This window comes from Nylanderia fulva, unplaced genomic scaffold (genome assembly GCF_048542155.1).
Source record: "Nylanderia fulva isolate GAGA-0341 unplaced genomic scaffold, ASM4854215v1 Scaffold12, whole genome shotgun sequence".
NCBI classification, from domain to species: domain Eukaryota; kingdom Metazoa; phylum Arthropoda; class Insecta; order Hymenoptera; family Formicidae; genus Nylanderia; species Nylanderia fulva.
In genome coordinates this window covers 1,335,358-1,360,398 of record NW_028189409.1, presented here as the reverse complement: position 1 = coordinate 1,360,398, position 25,041 = coordinate 1,335,358, and the positions used below count along the sequence as shown (strand labels likewise).

The following is a 25,041-nucleotide window of genomic DNA, read 5'->3' as shown; positions in this document are numbered from 1 at the left end:
TTATTTTGCACCGCAAGATGTTAGAAAGATTGCATCTGTAAAGAGGAATACATTTTGCGCCCCAGAAAAAATCAGGAACAGTTTGCCTGCAATTGTTCGCGTCTTGGAAAATTATTAACAATTATTATCAAGGATGTATAAATTGAAATTCGTGGAATGGATCTTAAATCGCTTCGTAATGCAAAAATTTTTATTTTTTGTAGATGTAATTTTATTAATGTCTATTATAATCATGTATTGCTCGAAGCGCGTACAATGATATATGTTTTTCAAGTGCACAACGTTGCACACAATTAATAGTCATATTCCGTTTTCATTTCCTCCGTTTCCTACCTACTCACGACGGAAACAACGAACGTAGTAATCTCGAGTTTGATTACAGAGAAATTTGCATATTATCTGATTAATTATGCATAATCATTAGGATTACCATCGGAATAAAGTTTTCCAGGATTATCTTCCAGCCGTGGTCATCTCAGCAAGACTGGCACAAGTGTTTTCGTTAAGCGAGGCACAAATCTGGAAGCAAATCGAATTATGATTGGTTTTTTATAACTCAAGTCCCCTCGTGATTTATTATGTCATTGAAAATCAAAATTGATCGGACACGTGAAAATCATGCAATATTCAACATAACGTGCTTCTAATTTAATTGCAAGTCACAGGTTGCCTATTTTGCGTCCGATTATTTTTAGCATCGTTACATGAAATTCGGATAAAGTTGACATCGATAAGTCGCACCGCGCGTTTCCGACATTTGTAAAAAAGAAGGGAAGAAAGGAAGAGAAAAAAAGGCAACTTTGCATGATGACTGATAAAAATACAATCGCTTCCTTTGCGCTCGCTAGATTACAATCGACCGAGGTAGTCGTGACTAGCCGCACTATCATTCGGGCTTCCCGCGGAAGCCAACTATAATATCACGACATTTTCGCGAGCAAGGTCTCTCTCTTTCTCTCTCTGGTACCGACAAAGTCGTCGCAAATTTGCAAATCTGTTTCTTCGGCGTTCTAAATTTAAATCTAACAAAACTGAAAGTTTACATGCTACACTGTGTGTTATTCTACTATAAATACTTGTCATTATTCAGAGCTACTTTATCGTTCCGCACGCAGTTACGACTTTATCGAATTTACGTTATGGCTCGCATTAACATACTTTCCTGTCGTGATCAATTAGAGATAAGCGCCGAGATAAATGAGTTAGGTAATTAAGTGGCCACTTTAATCAATTTTTCTAATCCACAATTTTCTCCCAACTCTATTGCTTTCAAGAATAATTCATATAAATCATATTGACGCGTTTGAATTTTATTTCTTTGAACATACCTATGTATTTCTTAAATTTTATTCTTTTTTCTCTCCACGACGCGAATTCTCCTTATTGGCGGAGTTTAGATTCGATTATACCGATGCAAATTCTAACACGTAGTTCTCTCTCTTTCTCTCATGTGTTACTGCGATTAGGATCGAGCGAGGTGGTCGTGACTACCAGCACTATCGCTGAAACTCCCTGTAGAAACACTACCAATACTTGTAGGTTCTCAGGCAAGGTCTTCTCCATGTCGGTTCCTTGGAAACAATTACGCCTCGTAGGTTATAATAACGTACCATTCCTCTAGAATCGTACGTTGTGTACATATATACACGTGTGGATATGCCGTGCGCAAACATATACATGTATACAATGTACTGTATAGATGAGCTGCGCTTTATCGCGAGTGCGTACTAGAAGACGGATGGCCTCGTAAATCTATTGGCAGTGTGTTCTCTCATTTTCGCAATTCTACTTGCTTCTTTTCTAACGGGCTAGGCCACCTAAAAGCCTATTCGTCTCGAGATTTATCGCCTGTGCGTTAAAATGCCGACGGCAACCAAAGACGCTCCGGAAAATCATCATTGGTACTCGACATCGTCTTAACAGCTACTCAAAATGATGGAAAGAAACTTATTTTTATTTTATTCGGGCTTTATAAAAATGTAATGCAAAAACACACTAGCGGTCACGTGAACTATCATAAATGGCCGTCGCGAATATACATCTAACATTATCTTGTTATATTATTTGAAAAATTAATTAATAATGTTCCAGTCATCATATGAGATTCTTACGTCAAGACACTTATTTGTAGACATAAGGAATATAAATCTATTCTTTCTTGACTTTTCATATAGTTACACCGCACATAATAATCATATTTCTTGTAAAGGTGTAGCTTTTGTATAATCAGAATGTGTCTAGCCGCAATGACAAGTTTTTCATTTCAAAAATTTATCTTTACACTTGTACAAAAACTGTTATTGTATATTCGCGGCGGCCATATTTGTTTTGCTTCAGGAGCGCCTCTTATCGCGGTGGACGTTTCTTTCGCCAATAGTAAAATAAAATGTATGTATTGTATTTTTTGTGTCGTGTGAATGAGATAATTACAATCTCTCTCTCTCTCTCTCTCTGAGATTGATGTTACAAATTTTAGCATTAAAAAAATTTATCTTTACACTTGTACAAAAACTGTTGTATATTCGCGGCGGCCATATTTGTTTTGCTTCAGGAGCGCCTCTTATCGCGGTGGACGTTTCTTTCGCCAATAGTAAAATAAAATGTATGTATTGTATTTTTTGTGTCGTGTGAATGAGATAATTACAATCTCTCTCTCTCTCTCTGAGATTGGTATTAAAAATTTTAGCAACGTTACCAAGGCGTTCCTCGGAAACAATGAGCAATTATCATTGAATAACAATAGAGTTACTTTCTTTCCGTCAATAATCATCCGAGTTTCTATCCCAAGCCATTTACGTAATACCTATCTAAGTAAGAAGAATTACAATTGCAAAAGTTCGTGACATTTATCAAACCGAATGAATATGATATATACCTATGAATATATGATACCTCTTCGCGTCGCAGCTCGGAGAGGCGGTTAATTCGCGTAAAGTTAAAAGGATTACGCGAGTCCTTTGGTATTCGATGCTGTACGTGTTACAATCTTCGCGAACTGTCACATATTGTTATTTACTATCGCGTGTGTGTATGCGTCACGATTCTCTCAATAATTATCGAACGCAATAACGCACACATCAGGCCTCGCTTCGAATGTATCATTCGTGACATTTAGCCGGCCGTTTCTTTCTGTCTTTTCTCGTGCAAGGGTTTCAGCGCGATGTATAATTTGCCGTGTATCATTTTTACGTTTGACGTTTCTCTACTTATAATGCTTCGACAAACGTAGGATCATTGCATTGTCCAACGACGGATATATTATTGGCGTAATGACGCGGACCGGCTGTCAAAACTCGCATCTTCTACCCCTTCGAGAATGATGAAATTCATAGAATTGAGTCCCTCTGTCTGTGACATGACATACCTGTCGTACGTCATGTGTGGAGCGTGCGTGGTCGTCGCATGTTGGCGACAATTTTCGAAAAACATTATGGGGTAGCTCCTCTTTCCCTCATTCTCCCCGTGCCAGTCTGAAAAATAATCGGGCAAGTGCTGATCAATGTTTCGTAAAAAAAAGAAGCGACAGATATGCTTAAAATATGTTTAACCCATAGCCGATTATTTTATATTAATATTATTTTATGTGTTAATTATTTTATATTATTTTATATTAATAATATTATTAAATATAGTATTTTATATACATATACAGGTTTGACATATAAGGTTGTCACATCGAAAATATATAAGTAGGTTTTGTTATTCGGAGACAATTTTTCCTCAGCAAAAATATTGAGGCATCGATCATTTTTTCGCAAACTATATTTTGTACAAATAAAATATTAACAAACCACATTCGCCAATTAATTTCAAGTATACTTTGATAAAATTTTAATTTAAGATTTAGTTATAAAAAGATACACGATGGCAAAAATTGAAAACATGCAAAAAATGATGGCCTTCGACATTTTGCCGAAGAAAAATCGTCTTCCAATAACGAGATCTACTTGTATATTTTCAGTGCGACACCTATATACATATATCGGTTCTCAAGCAATTTATTTTTACTTCTCGAGCAAGATATTTCTATTTCTCCTTTTTCGTTCGACATTCTAAGGAATTTCGAGACTCCTTCGTCTCGTTCCACGAGCTAGACGCATTCTTGGCCGTCGCGTTTCGACCCCCATATTTTCGCAGACACGCACTCCCGAAGAATATCCCTCGCGTCGATGCTGCTGTCGACGGCGGAGAGAGATAAATCCTCCCTCTCGCTTCTCACAGCTCGCTTTCTCAAGCTGACACTCGCGAATTAACAGATCGCACGGTGGCAATTAAACTCTCCTCTCTCTCCTCTCGAAGAGACTCGAACGTACGGACGGTTCCCATGGTTGCGCCACGGTGTGTCCACGTTCGGGAAGAAACGGCGGGCGAGTAATAAAAGAACACACGAGAGAGAGAGGGATGAGTATCATCGGCAACCCTATGGCGTGCGGTGCGCGCGAGGTTGGATCTCTTCTAGTTGCGGCGGGGTCGTGAGACCATCGAAAAAAAGAGAAGAAGAAGAAGAGGAAGCCGCGAGAGAAGAAGAACTCTCGGCGGAGAAGATGATGCTGCGTCGATGCTGCGCGCAGAGGGCAATATTTACGAGAGGGGTTGGGTTCTGCGAGTTTCTCAGCCACGGAACGTAATTGCACCGGCCGGGGTACTCTGATTTATTGGATTATTACCGATCTCGGCGCAAAAAGAGCGCGTGGTGTATGGGCTTTCTCGCCCGCGCGACCGGTCCTTCGCGATCTCTTTCTGAGCAAAATGGCCGGGTGGAAAGAATGCGTCGGATATGCGCGTGTGGTTGCCAGTTTAGAATTTATCAAGATCTGCTTATAAGATTATGCTATGAAAATTTTGGTGTTGCCAAAAAAGAAAAATGCGAGAACTAAATTATTCGATGTAAAAAAACTGTGAAGTCACCAGATGATAATTAAAAAATGGTAGTAATTTAATCAACCAATTCCGGTAAATTAAGTGATCTTTATTCACGACGTTTTGGCCATGGGTTTTACAATAATATAGTTAATTGTTTCACATTATCGATTTATTATATCTTGTCACATTGTAAGATCAATAATTAAGGTTTTTTAAAAAAGGTTTGTGTTTTAGGTAGGTTTACATATTAATGTGTGGAAATATTTATCGTTTTATTATAGTTACTTTGTTACTTTTTAATTTTTTAATTTTCTAACAATTGTCGTTATTATATATTATAGCACTTGATAAGGGTCGAAACGTCCTGAATAAAGATCACTTAATTTGCCAGAATTGGTTGATTAAATTACTACCATTTTTTAAATTATTCAATATTTATGTATCAGACTTATAATCGTACAGAGAAGATACTAATTGACGTTATGCTTATTCAAGGTGTCCTCCGTATTTAGCAAACTACTGATATAGAATTAGATTCCCGACGTCATTTGGAGACGATTTTTTCTCAGCGAAAATGTTGAGAGAAGTCATCAGTTTTTACATGTTCCCAATTTTTGCCAGCATGTTCTTTCACTGAAAAATTAATTTATTGAATTCGAATAAGTAATTATTTCAATATACTGCCAAACAAATCATTTATTTGAAACTAATAATATTGATTTAATGTGAAAAATATTTATTTAATATAAGAAAATTCTCTTCAAAATAAATAAATATTTATTGATTTAATACTTTTTTTAGTATTGTAACTTGACCCTTAAATTAAAATTCTATTAAAATAAACTCTACCTGAAATTAATTAAAATTGATTTTATTAATATTTTATTTCCATAAGACCTAGTTTGCGAAACACTCTTTATTGTTAATTGCTTATAACTCGAAAATTATTGGTACTTCGATATTTTCCCTGAGGAAAAATTGTCTTCAAATGACATCAGGAATATACTGTAAATCAATGATTCACTGAGCACCCTGTATACCTATTCGTAGCCCTCTTGATGACAGTTGAATGATGAAAATTACAGAGCTATTAAATCATATTGTGACATTTATTACCTCTGAATAATATCATATCGTTTAACTATGTACTCTATCTTCCTTGATTGCATTCAATGTATGTTTTATACTTGACCGATCTCTAGCTAATCAAATATAAAAATGATTGCAATAAAGTCTCTCGATCCAAAGACAAGTCCACATGATAATATACCAATTATACTATATATAATATCATCCTAAAAAAGTAATCATCCTAAAAAAATAAATTATTAGTTTCCTTCCTCTGAATTTTTACGGTGATCTATATATCTCGCGTCGATTTTTGCACAATAATTATAAGTTATAAAATATATCTTTCTTTTTACCGGCACCAGCTTGCATCTTACATGAAGCATCACGAAAGGTCTAAGTACCGGCGTATAAAAAATGGAACGGAGTTGCGTCTGCCTAACATCAAATCTCGCATTGCGGCGCGTACGCCTTCGCTTTTACACGTGGCAAATAAAACCAAGAGCCAGTCGACATCGAAATTATACGTATATGGCATTGATGTATGGCCGAGCGGGTTTTGATAGACCCGACGGAGCCTTGCGGCCGAGTTATAATCGCGCCCCATCGCATCGTTTTCTCGCCAAGCCGGAATCCTCTATTTTGAAGCCGTGCCGTGTGGCGAACGTTAACGTCTGATTTCGTACCGTCGAAAAATTAAACGAGATTATTGGATTTTCATCCCCTTGCTACCCCTTTAGATCGTAATTATTATAGCTCTTTTTTATTTTGCGTTGGGATTTATTTTAACTACCCACATTTTTGCATTTATTTATTGAGTGTTATAAAATACTTGTTTTTTTTTATAATGTAATATATTATATTATTAATAATTAATAATTATATACAATTTACATATTTAAATTTTGACACTTATTACGCCAGCTATTTGACATAAGAAATGTCATGTCGATATAACCAGTATTTATAACTTTGCAGTAGTGTATTAAATACTGTTTCATACGATATTTTAAAATGTGTATATCGTATCTCGCGTGCCGCGACGGTAGTAAATATTTAATTAATTAAGCACGAGTTGATTATTATATTTTTCTGCGACGAAAATTGTCAGTCAATTTGTCAACAGACGTTCTTATAAATTTCCGCTTAATCGCCGAAAACATTCTCGTATAGATATATACACGCGTGTGCAAGTAAATATATTCCCTGATTCGTATTCTTAGCTTCATTCTCGATCTTAGGGTGACCTGGGGACTCGGTTGCACGTGCTGCTGCACATAAATCAGGCTGAAATATTTTAATCCGTCGCGTGATATAAGAAATGAGTATGATGAATTTTCGAGGCGTCGCTGATTCGCGAATTCCGATACAAAGTTGCTTTTTGCCTGCGTGCCTAGCCGGTCGGGAATGGGTTGAAGCAGAACCTCGGCCTCGGAATATAAATCTTCCGCCGACAGATGTACCGCCCTCGACGTTCTGCATCGACCAACCAACCGACCAGAATTTCTGAGAGTAACGCCCTGAAAAACCAGAACTCGCCTTGGATACCCATTGCATTTGCATGTCATTTCGAGAGCGAGACTGCACCCCGAGACCAAGAGCAGCCAAGAAATGCAAGAAAAAAACTCTGCGCGCGCGATTTTTTTCATCACTTTCCAGCTCGAGAAATTTATTATTTCCCCAATTTACATACAACGTCGCACGAGGTAATGCATATTTTGTCCAGTAAGCTTCATCTACAAACTGTTAGCCAGAATTACCCTAATTGTTTCTTAATATTTCACAATTTTTATTTTTAATCTGGTAATCGATTTTCTGTTGAGTTTTTAAATCCAAACAAATTTTTGATCGCCTGAAAGTATCAATCAAGAATAAGTTTTGTATAGCTAATCATGAAGAGAAGCTGAAGTTATACATTGAAGAATCATGATGCAATTTTACGAATTTAATAGAATTAATGAAATAAATATCATTAAGAAAAATTGAAGTTTTCAAACTTTGTGATACATGTACTCGCATTCGTAATGATTCACGTCGTCGGCGAAACACATAGTATGCAGCGATAGATCGTCTTGGCATCTCATGTGCACCCTCGACTGCACACGCACACCGATATATGATGCATAACGAGTTTTCCTTCCTCGAGGATACGTGGATGCTAGCCTGACACGCGATCCTGCAAAGATGGCGAACATCTCGAATCGCATACTTAAGCTTTTGATCCGAACAGTGTAATTCTCAGAACGTTCAAGGTGATAAAATATTTACAGGCATCTATATATAATTTGTATAAAAAATTAATAAAGTAAAAATGTATAGAAAAAATAGTTGATGTTGCATAGAAAAAGATCTTCGAAAAGAATGAATATTCTCCAAAACATTTCAAATAGGGAAATAACTGATATGAAGAATAAACTGATATATGAAGAAGTAATCAATCTAAATTTTAATAGCCTTTGTTCCACGAAGCACGTTATACTCTAGTGGAGAATTCTGTATCGTTGCCGACGTTCTTTTCGCGCCGATAGCGCGGAATCTCGTTCTCTCAGCCCTCTGCCATTGTACGACGAAGCAGAAGAGATCGATGAATATTCACGAGGAGAACGAGCCCGATCGCTCTTCCTCGCGACGGCCCTGACTTATGTCTACTGTCGGATTTTTCATTATGCCATCGTGCTTGCCTGAGATTTAATACGGACGTGAGGCTTCCTGGGGGCCCGCACCATCATAATTCTCTTCCCTCGGCCCCGACATGTACTTCTTACTGATATTACCCCGCTTATTTTAGAAGGATTTCTACGATGTACCCGGTAACGACGTACGTATTTGTAATCTTGGGAGATTTTTCAAGTCACGTGGAATATATATAAAGTGTCCCAGCATTAGCGGATCATACCTATTAATCTCAGATTCCTGGGATCATTTGAAGACAATTTTTTCTGAGCAAAAATGTCGAGACACCGATAAATAGTGTTTTTCGCAAATTAAGCTTTGTGGAAATAAAATATTAACAAAATCATGCACAGAGAGATTTTTCTCTTAGAATTTATCCCGAAAATCGTAATAATCTACCACAATACGATATAAAATATGTTTGATTAATTTTACTATGTACATATTAATATTTTTTATTGTGGTAAATATTAATCAGAGAAACTCTTATAAAATGCTTCCAATATCATATTGTCCCACGACTATTATCATGATTTTCAGAGTAAATTCTAAGAGAGAATTCTTTTTCCGTGTGTGTATTTTTCAATTAATTTCTAGTAAAGTTTACTTTAGAATAGAATTTTAATTTAAGGCTTTATCACAAAGATACACATAATGGCAAAAATTGGAGATATACAAAAAATGATGACTTTCCTCGACATTTTCGCTGAGGAAAAATCGTCTCTAAATGAGTCCAAGAATCTGCCAATACCAGGTGATCCGCTAATTTTGGGATATTCTGTATTTTCTGTCAATTCTATTTAACTTTAGTATAATAAAAATTTGGCTAAACTACATTTTTATTCACAATTTTTTCGATATTATATATTTTATTAAATTAAAATAGAATGTCTTTAAATAAAAACTGCTCTATTATCTATAGCTGACATTAAGATTGACACGTGACACGTGTAATTCCGTCGGATTTCGAGCGTTGTCAGATGCTCTTCGCTAATTTTGGGATATCCTATATTTTTTGTCATTTCTGTTTAACTTTACTATAATAAAAATTTGACTAAACTACATTTTTATTCACAATTTTTTGATATTAGATATCTTATTAAATTAAAATAGAATGTCTTTGAATAAAAAACGTCCTATTATCTGACATTAAGATTGACACGTGACACGTGTAATTCCGTCGGATTTCGAGCGTTGTCAGATGCTCTTCGCTAATTTTGGGATATCCTATATTTTTTGTCATTTCTGTTTAACTTTACTATAATAAAAATTTGACTAAACTACATTTTTATTCACAATTTTTTGATATTAGATATCTTATTAAATTAAAATAGAAATGTCTTTGAATAAAAAACGTCCTATTATTTGACATTAAGATTGACACGTGACACGTGTAATTCCGTCGGATTTCGAGCGTCGTCAGATGCTCCTCGCTCTTTCTCTCTCACCGTTTCGCAAAACGTTACGAAATTTTCGTGCGCCTCACGATCGACGTTCGGCGAGGGCTTAAGGTCCAGCGTCGGGCCCTGGAGGTCGTGCATCACCAGAGTCTGGCAGGATAATAGCTCCCTCTTTCGTGGAGTCTTATTGTCGGGCCATGCACCAAGTGATTGATAGGCACCGAACCATAGAGCGGAGCGAGCCACGATATTTCGAAAGCTGCACGCGCGCGGCAAAGAAGAGAAGCAATGCCGAGAGAGAGAGAGAGAGCTCGTGATGCGATGAGGAACGCGCGCGCGAGAAATACGCCTGTACGCGGAAACTCGCGTGAGAATCCAACTGTGTTCCGGCCGAGTCCGCGCAAGCGGACTACTCGGATGCAATCTTCCTGAATCACGGTCATGAACTTCCTACGTGGAGCGATCAAGGCCGCTAGTTTTGCGACGGGAAGTGGAAAAGAGTCGCCACTCTCTGATATTTCGTCGTCGCGAACGTGAGATTTTCTTAAAGTATCATCTTCAGTAACAGATAATGCCGAGACAAGCTTTAGAAAATATATTAAAATCAAAATAATTCATCGAGCAGTCAGCTTTTGTTGGAAGATACTTTACAAAATATTTTGAATTTGTATGAAATCCTAGATGAAATTAAATTAGTTGGTTTTTCTCATATGTTATAGTTTATGATCTACTGAATAAAAAATGTAATAGGCTCAAAACCAAATAATAAACAGTTACTGATTTACAATTAAATAATATAAAAAACTTGAGCTGTAATTCAATAATTATTTAGCTTTGAGGCTATTGCATCTTTTGTTCAGTACGTAAGAAGCTACAACATATGAATAAACCGGTTGATTTAAACGAAATCCACATTTCACATAAGATTAGAAGTATAAATTTTTTTACAGCAAAGTTCGAGATGTTTGAATAAAAATAAAAATTCAAACGTGTTTGAAGCAGTTCCCGAAGCGTTTCCTCTGACCACGTGAGTGCATTGTCCGCGAGTACATCTATCCAATTATAGTTGCCGCTCCTTAAATCCCCAACTTCGTCGGAAACTCCCTCAAAGTGATTTTCCACGACGGAACTAGAGCCGTAATAAGGAGGGTGTGCTGAAGAAGGTAGCAATTTGGCTGGCCGGCGGAGTTCGTTGCACCTTGCTACGTCGGACTTCCCCCTCTATCTCCCTTTTTTCTCTTTCAACGAACACGTCGCTCGACTTTTGGCAGCGGCGAAGAAGACAACAGAGTACAATGTCAATGTCGCGCAGGCGGTTCGGCGCTCATTATCCCTGAAGAATATCGGTCTTGGACCCGGTTGTCATCTGCCGCGGTTCATTCCGTACGTCAGGTGGAGCTAATTCGATCTTTCTCTCTCCTTCGCTTTCGCATATCATTATGAAAATTGTGCTCGAAAGGTGTAAGCCGCGTAAGAGTTGCACGACGCCATGCTGCACGTACGTATAATTCCTGATTGAAGGGATCGTCCGCCGGGAAATAGCAGCCTCGACCGTAACCGACACGTGGTTTACGCCCGAACACGGAACGAACAAAAGCTGGAATCCCTTTAACACTTTAGGCTCCTAGCCTCGCGTGTAATCGGAGTAAACAGACCGTATGCTTCGCAAGTTACTCCAAGTTCGATTATAGCTGTGTCGATGGTTGATATCGCTTGTACTATGTCGAAGGGAATTGAGCTGAGACTGAAGAAAAAATATGGTATATATGTATACCATAGTAGAGTTAGGTAAAAGGGGTATACGAACTTTTCTCGGGGAAATATTATTTTGAGAACTTGTTACAAGCATGTAAAGTCTGCATTACGATAAACTGCGTCGCTGAAGATTATATGGCTTTGTACATTTATTCTAGGGCACACTTTGACGACATTTCAAATGAGAGCAATCCTTCACAGTCTATCTCCCCGTAAACACTTCCGGTTGAATTACCGCGGCATAGCAAGACGTTAGAAGAGCAGAAAGGTATCTAGACAACAAAATGTCTAAAATCGGGACATAAGACGTCTTAAAGAAGTCAGTAAAATGTATTTTAGACATCATATTAAATGTCTTTAAGACGCCAATATGATATGTCTTTAAGACGCCAATATGATATGTCTTTAAGACGTCTTGTGTCCCGTTTTTAGACGTGATGTTGTTTGGTATCATAAATCCCATGGTGTTAACTAACAAAACCGGTGACTTCCGACGGATGGAGAAACTTCGCTTGGCGAAGTATCTCTTCTAAGAACCACCTTGGCGCAACTAGTTCCTTCAAGGAGTCTCCAGGTTGTACACATGACGTAGGAACCTTTTATACAGATTACAAATCACTGCTGGAGCGTATCTACCGGCCGATTCGACATTAGTTTCTGCAGACGGTCGGTCTTAAATGCGAATGTAGAATGTATGTGGTACGTGCAACGTCTGGGCCGTATGAGCTACCGCCGCCGGAAACCATTCTTCCACCGACCGCCCTCTCGGTACCCTTTCCGGTGCGGAGACTGTAAATCTTTCTCGTGGCACGCCAGCGATCCTCGGGAAATCCCGAGGTGCTCCATTTTCAAGTTATCCCCTACCCTCCTTCTCGTGATTGAGCGACTTAGATCACGAGTGTAGATTTCGATTGACGAAAAGCTTACGAGATATTGCGCGCGGCGAATTACAGCCCTCTCAGAGGGCTAGGAAGTTTCTGTCAGAACAGGGTAAGCTATACGATGGTTAGTTGACCGTCGCAATTATATACGAATAAATGTTGCTCGCTTTTCGTTCTCGCTCAGATGAATCAGCTAATACCAGGTATCCCGCGCGCGCGTCGGTTATACTTAATCACACATAAGCGTGTAAGATTTCTTGGCCGCCTTTTAGTTGCTATACGATTCATGCATGAGAGAGGCAGTTAAGTATGAAATCCTTATCAGAGTCTTGTGTGCCAGGTATCGTTTAGCGGTTTCTTCCGCTTGCAGATTTCATAAATTGCATTAATGTTTGATGTTTAGTGAAATCGTGATACAAGAGTCTTTTCTTGGATGATACGAGCAAGTTAAAAATTGCTTTAAAGGATTTTAATGTCCGTAAGAGGATGTTTTATTATAAATTATGATTTTTATTAAGTAATTAGCCGCGGTTAATCATCTCGCAAATTGTAATTATATGTATTTTCCAATCTTTTGCGATCAGGTCCCGGTTACTTTGCGCAGAACACATAGGTTTAGTGTCACAGTGGATATTACTCGGAAGGAGCACAGGAGGGTAATTATGAATATTCGTGAGAAAATAACGGTAACGAAAAATACGCGATAAACAATCTTCCATTAACGCCGTGTCATCATAACGGTTTACATGGAATGCCTTCTTTCACTCTATCTTCTCTATCTCATCCTCCGGCGAGGATCATCGAGGCGAGACTTTATGCGGTCACAGCGGAGCTTTCTCGATGTAAACATCGCGTCTAGGCTCTAAAAAGGCGACCGCAAAAATGCATTTACGACCGTCCGTTTCCTTCGGTATTCGGCATCCTTGTTTCTTTTCTCGCTGGTCCTTTCTGTTGCCCTCAAAGTCCTATTTTATCGTATTTTGTAGCGTTTCCATTAAAATATCGCGATAAATTTCGAACTCCTTATCTTCATCCCTTGTATCACTATTTCAAATATCGCGTCCGGTTTATCTTTTTGCGCGACGTTCAATCCAGAGAAAATCTAATAATCGATGTGCCAAATCGGATTCATCGGATGAGCCACTCTCCTCGGATCGGTAACGGTTTCACCTGGCGGCCGCGTAATCGACCATTCGACCTTCCTTCGCTCGTCCTTCCCTCACGATTACACCGGAGGCATTCGATGCGCGGACGTCAGAATAGCTCAGCATCGGAACAGCTCATCGCGGCGAAATCGGTCGCATGCCTTGCGGTTAAGAACCCGCAGGTTCAAACAATCGATATCGATGTTTGGGTCCGATGCCGAATGCCACGTAATAGATCGGTAGTATTTCGATTTGCTGCACGCTCGACTATGGCGTATGCTTTCCTCCTGGCCATTCGTTCTCTATAACATTAGCTAAATTCGATTTTATATAGATATCGATTTTAGACCTGTTCTCTCTTTCTCTTTTCAGAATAGAAATATCTTCATACAAATATAAAATAAAATTTAAAAAATATATATACAGTATCCCAAAATTACTGGACATTCTGTTAATGGGAATTTTTTAAGGTTATTTGGAGACGATTTTTCCTCAGCAAAAATGTTGAGAAAGGTTCATCATTTTTTGCATGCATTTCTAATTTTTGTCATCATGTAGCTTTTGTAACTAAGCTTTAAATTAAAATTTTATGAAAGTAAACTCCATCTGATATTAACTGAAGAATGTAGTTTTGTTAATATTTTGTTTCATTGGCATTGGAAAAAATCCTTCATTTTTAATCGATTTTAATTCCAAAATTATGAATGCCTTGACATTTTTGTTGAGAAAAAATCGTTTTCAAATTATTCCAGGAATCTGTCATTAACAGATTTACTGATAGTTCTGAGACATCCTGTGTAGAGTGTCTAAAATTACTGAACATCCTGTTAATGAGAGATTCCCAAAATTATTTGAAGATGATTTTTCCTCAGCAAAAATAACGAGGAAGGTTCATCATTTTTTGCATGTTCTCAATTCTTACTATCATGTATTTTTATAACTAACAAAGCCTTAAATTAAAATTGCATTAAAGTTAACTCTATCTAAAATTAACTGAAGAGAGTAGTTTTGTTAATATTTTATTTCCACCAGGTTAATTGGCGAAAAACTCTTTATTTTTAAAGGCTTATAACTTGAAAATTATTGGTACCTCGACATTTTCGTTGAGGAAAAATTGTCTCCAAATAACCTTACGAATCTCTTATATTAACAGAGTATCTAGTCATTTTTGAACACCCTATATATGTAGAATTCATCAATAAAGTATTAGATAACTCATAAAACTCTCTCTCGCAAGATTGTATATAATTTGTCTAAGAAATACATGAAACCCTTAAAATCCACCAACATATCTTATTCCTTGGAATATCACCAAAATAACTTTTTATTTACCTAAATAATTTTGACATGAAATCTTTTCCGCATATTGTTGCGAGAGGATTCCGAACACTCTTGGGCGTATATTTAAGATACCGATTATTCCGATGAAAAATATTTCGAAGTCGTCATATCTCGAGATTCCTCGCTGATGCTCGCCGCAAGGCATGCGACCGTTCTGATCTTGCAGCTTTTGCGGTCGCAGCAAGACCAGACACACCGCTCCAAAACGGTGAAATCGATCCATGTCTGACGGCAGACGCCACATAATGGATCGTCGGTGCTCCGCATCCTCTCTCTCTCTCTCTCTCTCTCTCTCTCTCTCTCTCTGCATCTTCCGTGCTCCGTATCTTCGAGGCTATGGACGTGCGGGTCGCGATGCCTCGCGGTGGCTCTCGCGCGGGCCCTGGTCCCCCGAGGGGATCCGAAAGCCTAACTTGAAAACGCATGCGGATAATTGGGGATAATGCCGGGGTTGCCGAGGCCCCGTAATTGCACGAGGCCAGGCCCTTTCGAGGTCTCGCGCGCTCCTTCTCGGCCCCTCTCGCACTAGTTGTCTGCTCGTCCGTCTGTTCGCTCGTTCACTCGGTTCATTCGTTCGTCCTGGTAACGTCCGTCTGTCGACCGCTTTCGCAGAACCCGATAGTACCTAATTCCTTGGTTTGTTTCGTGCTGCCGTGTTATTACGCAGCTCTCGGGCCCCGCGTAGAGTGGGTCAGCGTCGAGTTCCTGCGATCCGCGATGGAACGCTGCCTCTGACCCCAAACAGGCCGACGAGGCGAGGTTCTCAAAAATTTAAAAAAAAAAAATGTATTATCGTACACACACTCCGCGTGACGTTACACTCTTGTAAAGAGCGTCTAGCGTCGTCTAACGCGACGAATGACGCTCCATTTTATTTAGGTCGAAGTATATAACATATATATAAATATATATATATATATATATATATATATATATATATATATACGATAAAAGTAGCAAATTGTTAGGTAACCGATAAAGAACAAATTATATCTTATATATAATAATATAGTAATGAGACGTTGCGCGTATCACTGATAATTTGCATAGATAGTGCACGCGTACATAAGACGTAATAATCATACGGATGCAATAACGTTATCGCTTTGCCCCGTTCAATCCATATCAACTTTCAATAAAATTGCATAGGTGCATAATTTCTTCATCATTATGTAAAGACAAATAATCGATTATCTTCTTGCGAATAGCAAGTAAGAGTGCATACAGTAATGAAATTATAAATGAAAATATTACTACGAGAAAAAATCGTGATAATGCGAGCAAAGTGATACTGAATTTTATATTTTTTTGTTTTATATTTTTACAAAAACAAGATTCTTCCAAAGCCATGTAATTAAACAAGTTTCTCTTATATCGTATTTGTTAAAGAAAAAAAAACATTAACATTGAATAAACTTATTTAATCGTTAACGACGTTCAATGACAAGTTTCTTGAGGGCGCACAAATTTATCTAAAAAAATCTGAACGCATTATCTTTCCTTTCTCACGATTAAAGTCAACGTGAAGGTAAAAAAAACGAGCACAATGACAAACAAATCTCACCATCGTAAAGCTGTAAGTGATGCGTCCTGCAGAGAGATGTACAACGACCTCAAATTACGTTATCCTTATCAGATCGAGTTTGATACAATTATCCAATCCGCTAACGAGACAAGAGTAAACATTGCTTGCTTCTACTTTTATATGTGAATGAAAGTCGACGCGCATTTTTAATTTCAGTTCAAATAATGTTTGTGCGTAAATAAATTAATAGGAAGCTTGTCATAAAATATTCGCCACTTTAAATTATTATTTTAACACACGATTTTTATTCGCCATTAAATTAAGGAATTTTATATATGATAATCCATTAATATACATTTAGTATCTTTTTTTAAGTTATCAAACTTCGAAAATCTCAACGAAGAGAAAAGGCCAATCATCCCTCTCCTGTACATTTCGCACGGCCGTTTATTATTCATGCATCGAGTAAGCCGCGATTTTTGAAGCATTAGAAATTCATGGACGGAACAGCTGTATATTCACCTGGCCTATACCTAGCCTCAATCATTGATCGCGTGTCGAGCGTGTCTGAAAACACGCGTATGCATTGTTCGGATCGCGATGTACAAAAGTTCATTCCCATAAAAGTTGCATCGATCGATGATGATAGTGCGTATTTACATATCATTAAAGCAGAAAAAAATATTTGTCTAGCTTTATCTTAAAAGATTTGAAATGAATTATAGTTAGAAAATACAAGATGTCCCGAAATTCGCGAACTGTTTATGGGAGATTCCTCAAGTTATTTGGAGACGATTTTTCCTCCTCAAAAATGTCGAGGCATCAATAATTTTCGAGTTATAAGCGATTTAAAATAAAGGGTTTTCGCTTTGTAACTGATTGTGAGTCTTGTGGAAATAAAATATATATTAACCAAATTAAATTCTTGAATTTTAATGTAAAAAGGCTTAGTTATAAAGATAATATGATGACAAAAATTGGAAACATACAATAGATGATTGGCGAATTTCGGGACAATCCTGTATTTAATCAAATGCATACGTTATCATTTTTGAAATAAGTAATAATGACTAAATTTTGGACGGTTTTTTATAATCGTTTGTCCAAATTCGCACACGCGACAATGAGACACCACCAAAGATGTCTTCTAAGCAGACGACGTTACAAATTAGCAGATAATCAATTAGCTCGAACTTCCGGCGTGCTTGAGCAAACAAATGACAGAACCGTAGCGCGGCTCGTAAAATTTTTGGTAATTAAAGGCTACCGAAGGTGCAGGGCGGGTCGAGAGGCCAGGCCTTCTTCTTCGCTCGTGGACGCAAACTTCGTCACGGTGTAACCGGAGAAAAGAAAAAAAGTACAAGTTTAATTTCACGAAAGAGCGACACGAAACCTACCTGCGCGGAATCTGCATATAAATGGAATCTCCCGTGTTGTCGTTATTAATAGAGACGTGAGTAGTAGAAAACGCGAATTTTTGTGAAGATTCTCCAAAGTTTTTCACGCGAAACCTACGGCTTTCTCGGAAATGTGTTCTGTGGCTCGCGTGAAACGCATGTTCCGAGACGCCGCTCCGTTTCTTTTCCTGATGCTACCCAGATAAATCGATGCAGCCACTGCTATACATTGTGCGAGATCGTGTGCGTTTCTTATCACGAACAATAGACGGGGAACTTAATTCTTCGTTATCATTTATAATTGTTGTATTCCACCCAAGATTAGCAATTCTATATCTCTTCGTGAGTATTTCGAAATTGCTGTATTCGCAGAAATGGATCATTATAAATGTAAGAAATGCCTCTTCGTTTTTCTCTCGATACTGATTCTTAAATAAAATCAGTCGAAAGAATGAGAGAGACATTCATAATTCATGCGCATTATAATAAATTTATAAATATGAGGAGAGAAACACAGAACGCTAAGGAAATAAATGGCCGATAACTTAGTTAACCAATTTCATTAAATATAATCTACCCCAGAACTATTCGAACACCTGCGGAAGCAACGTGCGAAACCAACATGCGAGGAGGATCGTAAATTTCGAAATCCGTTGCCGGAAGTTTTGAGATTTTTTTCAAGATATTTTTTCCACCTAATTATCAAATGAATGACTATAGTTATTATTATGCGCGTCCACGCGTCGCGGAAGATCCAACAGAGAATCTCTCCCCAAAACCCTCAATTTGAACGCCATGATCCTTCAAACTTCTTGGCAGGCAGCGGATCTCTCTTCAAGTGTAAGGGTTTCCGTCATCACACGCGATATTTCCGACGATTCCGATTGGTAGTAGCCGGCTGTATATAATGTGTCTGATGATCAACGCGGCGCCAGAATCCGAGGAACCGGGTCGCGTACGTCTCCTGCCGTGAGACACATCGGCACATTCGGGCTATCATTAACCGCATCTGCCGCCGCGGCTGCGAGTTATACAAAAAGAAGGTGTAATTACCACCTTAAACGACGTATATTCCTTCATTTTTACGTCTTAGTCTTTGTTTCCGTGGCAGCGGGTTCATCGTATCATCGTTAAAGCGATCCTCCGGGTCGAAGGTATCCATTTGACGCCCGAGGCTTTAGGCGTGTTTTTCGATCATTTCTACCATCCGACCAGGATGTAGCTTGTCTCGTTTTCGAGGAAATGGGACAGGAATGGGTGGATGTCGCGCATCCTCTCTCCTACGGCCATTACAATTTCCTTGGCTCAATTGCATTTGTCATTTGCGTTAATGTCCCGTATCCCAAGATCTACAAGATTTTTTTATCTAATTTCATGCATAGCATTTAGTAAAAAAAAAAAAAAATTCAAAATTGTTTCCGGCAGAAATTGCATTTCACCATCAGATTCAATTCAGGTGCAAGTACTAAAAAAAAAAAAAAAAATTGGTCATGATGAACAATGAGTGGTAGCAGGTGCTAACATTCCCGCCGTCGGAAAGAGACAAACGAGCATTGCGACGGGCTCTGTAATGCTTTGCGGAGGAAGAAAATCGCCGACGGTGAGTCGGAGTCGGCGGAGGAAGAGACTTCTTAAAATCAATCAAGGACATCCGAATGGTCCGGGAGAGAGAGATCGAGTCCGATTAAGCGTCCTTGTGGTAGTTCAAGGCTGCGAAGTGTCTCGGGCGCGAGATGATGAAGATCAGGAGGTTAGCCCGCGGCTCATCCGTCGAAATCCGTGAACGGGTTCTCCGGGGGTTTCACTCTTCGATCGGGAGAACGGGAGTCCGTTCGATAACTAGAAGGATCTTATCTCCGGGGCTCCCAGTTTCGTCGGTTAGGTCGCCCTCGTATACCTCGAGCTCTTCTTAAAAGGATGTATATCCTCGAGGGAACGAGACCGCGTGCTTTGAGGGCGCCGCATCGCGCCAACCACGCCTCCTCCACCGTTATTTACCTCCGTCCTCTTCGCCCTTGTGCGGTTTTATTGCCTTTCTCCCCTTCCCTATTTCGACGTTGGTCCACCAAAAGCCCGGGAGCGATAGATATACCCTCGGCATTAATAATGAACGCGACCGATCCGCCGATCTCGTCCATTTTAACGCAAAAAGGCGCAAGTCGCGCGCCGAGAGAGAAAATACCGAGCAAACTTTTGCGCACTGACTAAATTTTCTAAACAAAATTTGAACCTAACATTTTTCACTAATTTAAAAAAAATCTAAATAATTATATAAAAGAATTATAATTATAGGTGATTTACAACGAGACAATCTCCGGCGTTTCGGCGATAATTAATATCGTTAATAATAATTTTTTGTTTTACAAATTATTTCAAACTCGAATTTAAAGCAGCTACTGATTTATAAGCTACATATAAATGATGTGTAAAATTAATAAATCAATAATAATAAATGCGTGACATAAAATTTCAACGAGTAAAGTATCACTCAAATAACTCTTATATATCTGTTCAGTATATTAAAACGATGTATTCACAATTTAACAAAGTACTATTGTGATACGGTAGGGAATAACCGAGCAAACTTTTGCGCACTGATCAATTTTCTAAACATTTAAAATTCGGGTCTGATATTTTTTACTAACTTAGAACAAATCAAAATAATTATTGTATAAAAGAGTGTAAAGGCAAAGATTGCGATATAGATGATTTGCGACGAGACAATCTCCGTCGTTTCAGCGATAATTAATATCGTCAATAATGATTTTTAGTTTTACAAATTATTTCAATCTCGAATCTAGAGCAACTGCTGATTTATGAGTCACTTATAAATGATGTGTAAAATTAATAAATCAATAATAATAAATGCGTGATATAAAATTTCAATGAGTAAAGTGTCACTCAAATAGCTCTTATATCTGTTCGGTACTAAAACAATATATTCACAATTTAACAAAGTACTATTACGATACGGTAAGGAATATAACGCGTTTATAATATCTTCAGATTATCCGATTTCATAAACTGACAGTTTAAAATGTTGACTCGTTGTATACTTTCTGAAATTGCCGGTGGACAACGAGAAGCGTCTTTATGCAACCCATTAACAACTCATAAGCCGAGTAAATATAAGCGCTTGTAAATGTTGCTTATATGGTACTTACATTATTTTAGCGTTGAGGTAATACCTGCATTTAACTTTAACACTTATGGACAATTTCGCCGAGGTGATTTTACCATCGGCGAAATAAATCTCGTTAAAACGGTTTACGTTGATCTCCTCGATGCTTTGATTTTTGAAAATCAACATCTATAAAAGTTGCTCGATCGACCTTGCGCGCGCGTTCTCGATTTCATCTCGATGACCGGAGAAGAATACCCTCTGCGTAGCATCAAGGTTTTTAATAGCATCCAACCCTAGATCAGATAAGTTCTAACAACGTTACGTCATCTAGATCGCCTCAAAGGCTATAAGAAGATCATCGACATGCCTTTCGGGCTTCGTTCTTTTTATTGCGATACTCTCGACCGACTGGTATCCGAAATTCTTGCGTACGGCAGAGGAGACGCTCACGGCTAAACAATCAACAAAGAAAAGAACTTTGCAGCACAGAGTGAACACCCCCGTGAGGACGTAACTTCTAAGGATATAAATCTTCCGGGACAGTGATGCTTCTGCCCCCGGCATGGAACTCGGAAAGAATCCATTCGGGGAGGCGCTACACATATTAAAGATGAAGAAGCCGTGGAGGATAGCGAATTCTTTTCGTAGCGACAGCTAGTAATTAAAAATCGTCTGCCAGTAGGCGATTGTTTCTATTCCATCAAATTACTTACATGACCGATTTTGAAGAAGCATCCGTTTTCTGAGCTACCGCAATTGATTAGATCGCAAAGTCAATCAAATTTTATTGTGGCAAAAGAATATTTAGCAGACTGCTTTAGAGAATATGTCATTTATAAATGCAGGTAAACGTGTTCAACCAATTAAATATTAATTTTTATAATCTCAATGTGTAAATTCTGGTGTCGAAAATTTGTCTTGGACAAACTTGAATATCACAACACTGTAGTTATGGATATAGTACCTTGTTTAGCATAAACTATCTAGGTAAGAACTATATAAGTTATTCAGAAAATCTATAGACTGGCTTATTACGTAGGTATAGCATATCGCGTCAAACATTTGAAGTAAAACAATTTGAGGAAGACAGGAGAAAATCTTAATTGGGGGTTTCACTGTCACAACAATACTGACCCACACATGAAAATGACGTGTATAACGCCTAGCGGGGAAAGAACGAACGTTCTCCAAAATGGCGACTGCTCGTCTGCGCTGCACACACTTGGTAGCACGAACAATCATACGTGTATACATGTTGAGGCTAGAAGTTTCGATGATTATAAATATTTTATGGACTCTACGCGTGGTGTTATCACACGTGCAAAAATGTCACACTTTACTTCAACTGTCACTGTGAAGGAAGTAAAATAACATGTATACAATAGCCCATTACGCGTCACCTGTCATAATTCCGATGAGCGCGATCGCGGGGGGTTGGATTGGAAGGTTAAAGCGCCGAGGAATTCCTCACATAAAGGATCATTCATCAAGGTTGCCAAGATGGCGACTATCGGCGCGCATATCTCGATGACGCTGAAGAGAGACGCTCGCGGGGTCGTTCCCGGTCAAAGTGACAACGGGAACGCGTGTTCGGTCCCGTTGTGGATCGAAGCGTACGAGCGCGAACAGGTGTAACGCGCAGCGGCAGTAGACACCAACTGATCTCACATAACAACGGCCGATAAAATTGTTGCGTTTCCACCAAAAATTATCCTCTTTTTTTTCCCTCGCGGTATAAAAAGTACAAAATTGTGGTAATTTAGCCCCCACCAGGGCGAGGACGGCGACGGCAGCGATGGCAGCGCTCGCTGCCTACGAGGAGAGGAGAAGAGGAACGAGAGGGAACTGATAGAGAGGGAGAGAGAAATCTCGGAAGAGGAAGAGGAAGAAGGAGAATGAGAGCAACAGACGAGGAGAAAACCGCAAAGGGACTAGAGAGAGGAGGAATGAGAAGGGCGAAAGAGAAAACGGGGGCCTATTGCCTATGAATACACGCCGCGCTAACGCAAAACAATTAAAGTTCAACATAACCGACTTTATAAGTGCAATAGCTGAGGTGATTACTGTTTTGCACGATCGGCGCACTTTAAACTTCTCTGTTTACTTCAGAAAAAAAGAAAAGATACGCATTGGTGCACATGAATGACAACCGATCAGTCAAATTGTTAAACGTTACATAACATTGCTAAAAATATCTTCAATAGATGATTAAAAGCAATAAAACAGGTCCTTGAGCCTTAAAAGAACTATCAACTTAATATTACCTGATAAATTACTGTCTTTATCGCTTCTTTGTGTTTTAAAGGAAAAACGTACCTGAGGATTTCGATGGTCCAGTGACAGCGGTTGGAATCGGTGCTTAAAGTCCGAAAATCGGATGCGACGAGGAGAAGAAGAGACTTTTCGAACCACTCTGCATTTCACGAGCACTGTTACTCTTGGCTCGCGTCGCTGCTCGTGTGAACCCGGCCGATGCTTAAGCCACCGAGAAGGGGTATACTATGAAATTAGTATAATCACGATCAAAATTACTCGCGCCGGGCAACGCTGAACCACCAACCGCCGTTCAAATAACCCACCCCGTCGTCACCAATCGGGACTCGCGAGTCGGCGGCCATTTTGCGTGGTGCCCCATGCGCATCGGCAGCTACGAATTACCGCAAAAGTGGATAATTTCTGCTCGCGGGGTACGCGCCATCCGACTGTGTGTACCCCGCTCTATATATACTATATATGTATGTGCCCGATCCAGTTCCGAAACCTGCACGCGGAAGAGCCACGATTGGAGTTTGGCGGACGAGAGAAATCGATCCCGATTCAAATAACAGCGATAAATTAACAACTGCACGCGAAATAGCTATGCTCTATGTCATTTTCCTAGGGAGTGATTACGATAAAGGAAAAGAAGGTGCATTTGCTTGAATATCTGATAAGGGAGTCCACGCAGGAGAAAAGGGAGCGAACAAACATAGGGGTTTGTTGGAAGAAGTAATGGAAGGATAGAAGGGGCAGAGGGAGATAAATATGTTAAACTTATTACGGAATTACAAGACGCAAAAACAGGCAGAGCAAAGAATAGGGAATACTGAACAATGGTAGAATATTTGTGAGAGAAGATGAAAAGAAAACATGGAAGGTTTAAACTATTTTTTCTTCAAATGGGAATTGTTTAACATTGACAATGAGTTAACAAGTCGCAGACTTAACTCGAGAAAACTTACGATTTTAGTGTAATATTATTGCAAATATTATTTCTTTTCTTTGCAATTGCAGAAATTGTAATTTATTATTTCCTGCGTAATTGTAACGTTCAGGAAAGTTTGGTGTTCTTTCGTACAATAGAAAGAAATTACACTTTTTAAAGTTATATCAATGTGGTATATAGTCGATAGCAAAAAAAAGCAGCTGTACTTACAGTTACGCAGACACACGATGAGACATTCATTTGAATTCAGTTGTTGTAAATAATACACTAATCACACCACAGTCAGGAAGTAGCGATATTTCACACGCAGTCCTGATCCCTTCTGTCATGGATGCCACAGAATGTGCCATCGGCGATAAATTCCTTCGCTTTTCATGCCAATCATGCCGCTTTAGATGCGTCGTTCTTGTTCTGCATATATCCCGAAGTGATAACCACGAAGAAACATCTCACGCGACCTGAACTCGGTGATCGCGATGTCGCTCACCCAGGTTTATACCGCCGCGAGGCCGCCAGCTCCTGTTCGCCAGGTACCATGTAATTATAACAGCGAAATGTTTAGGCTGCTCTCATCCGTCGTTGAGAAGAAACGCCTCGTCGTGCACAAAACACAGTAGGAATTCCAACAACATGTCTGAAAGAAAAAATGATTACTTGAAGACTC

The 25,041-nt window shown here is 38.9% G+C and overlaps 1 long non-coding RNA gene across 1 annotated transcript; it reads right to left on the bottom strand.

Moving 5' to 3' along the window:
* Window positions 1-228: 228 nt before the first annotated feature.
* LOC114936712 (uncharacterized) lies at window positions 229-23,588 on the bottom strand. The gene is made up of 3 exons (XR_003820767.1): window positions 23,489-23,588; window positions 3,365-3,470; window positions 229-519 (listed from the first exon to the last, which is right to left on the bottom strand). It is a non-coding gene; the product is annotated as an uncharacterized LOC114936712 (long non-coding RNA).
* Between the last annotated feature and the right edge of the window lie 1,453 nt (window positions 23,589-25,041).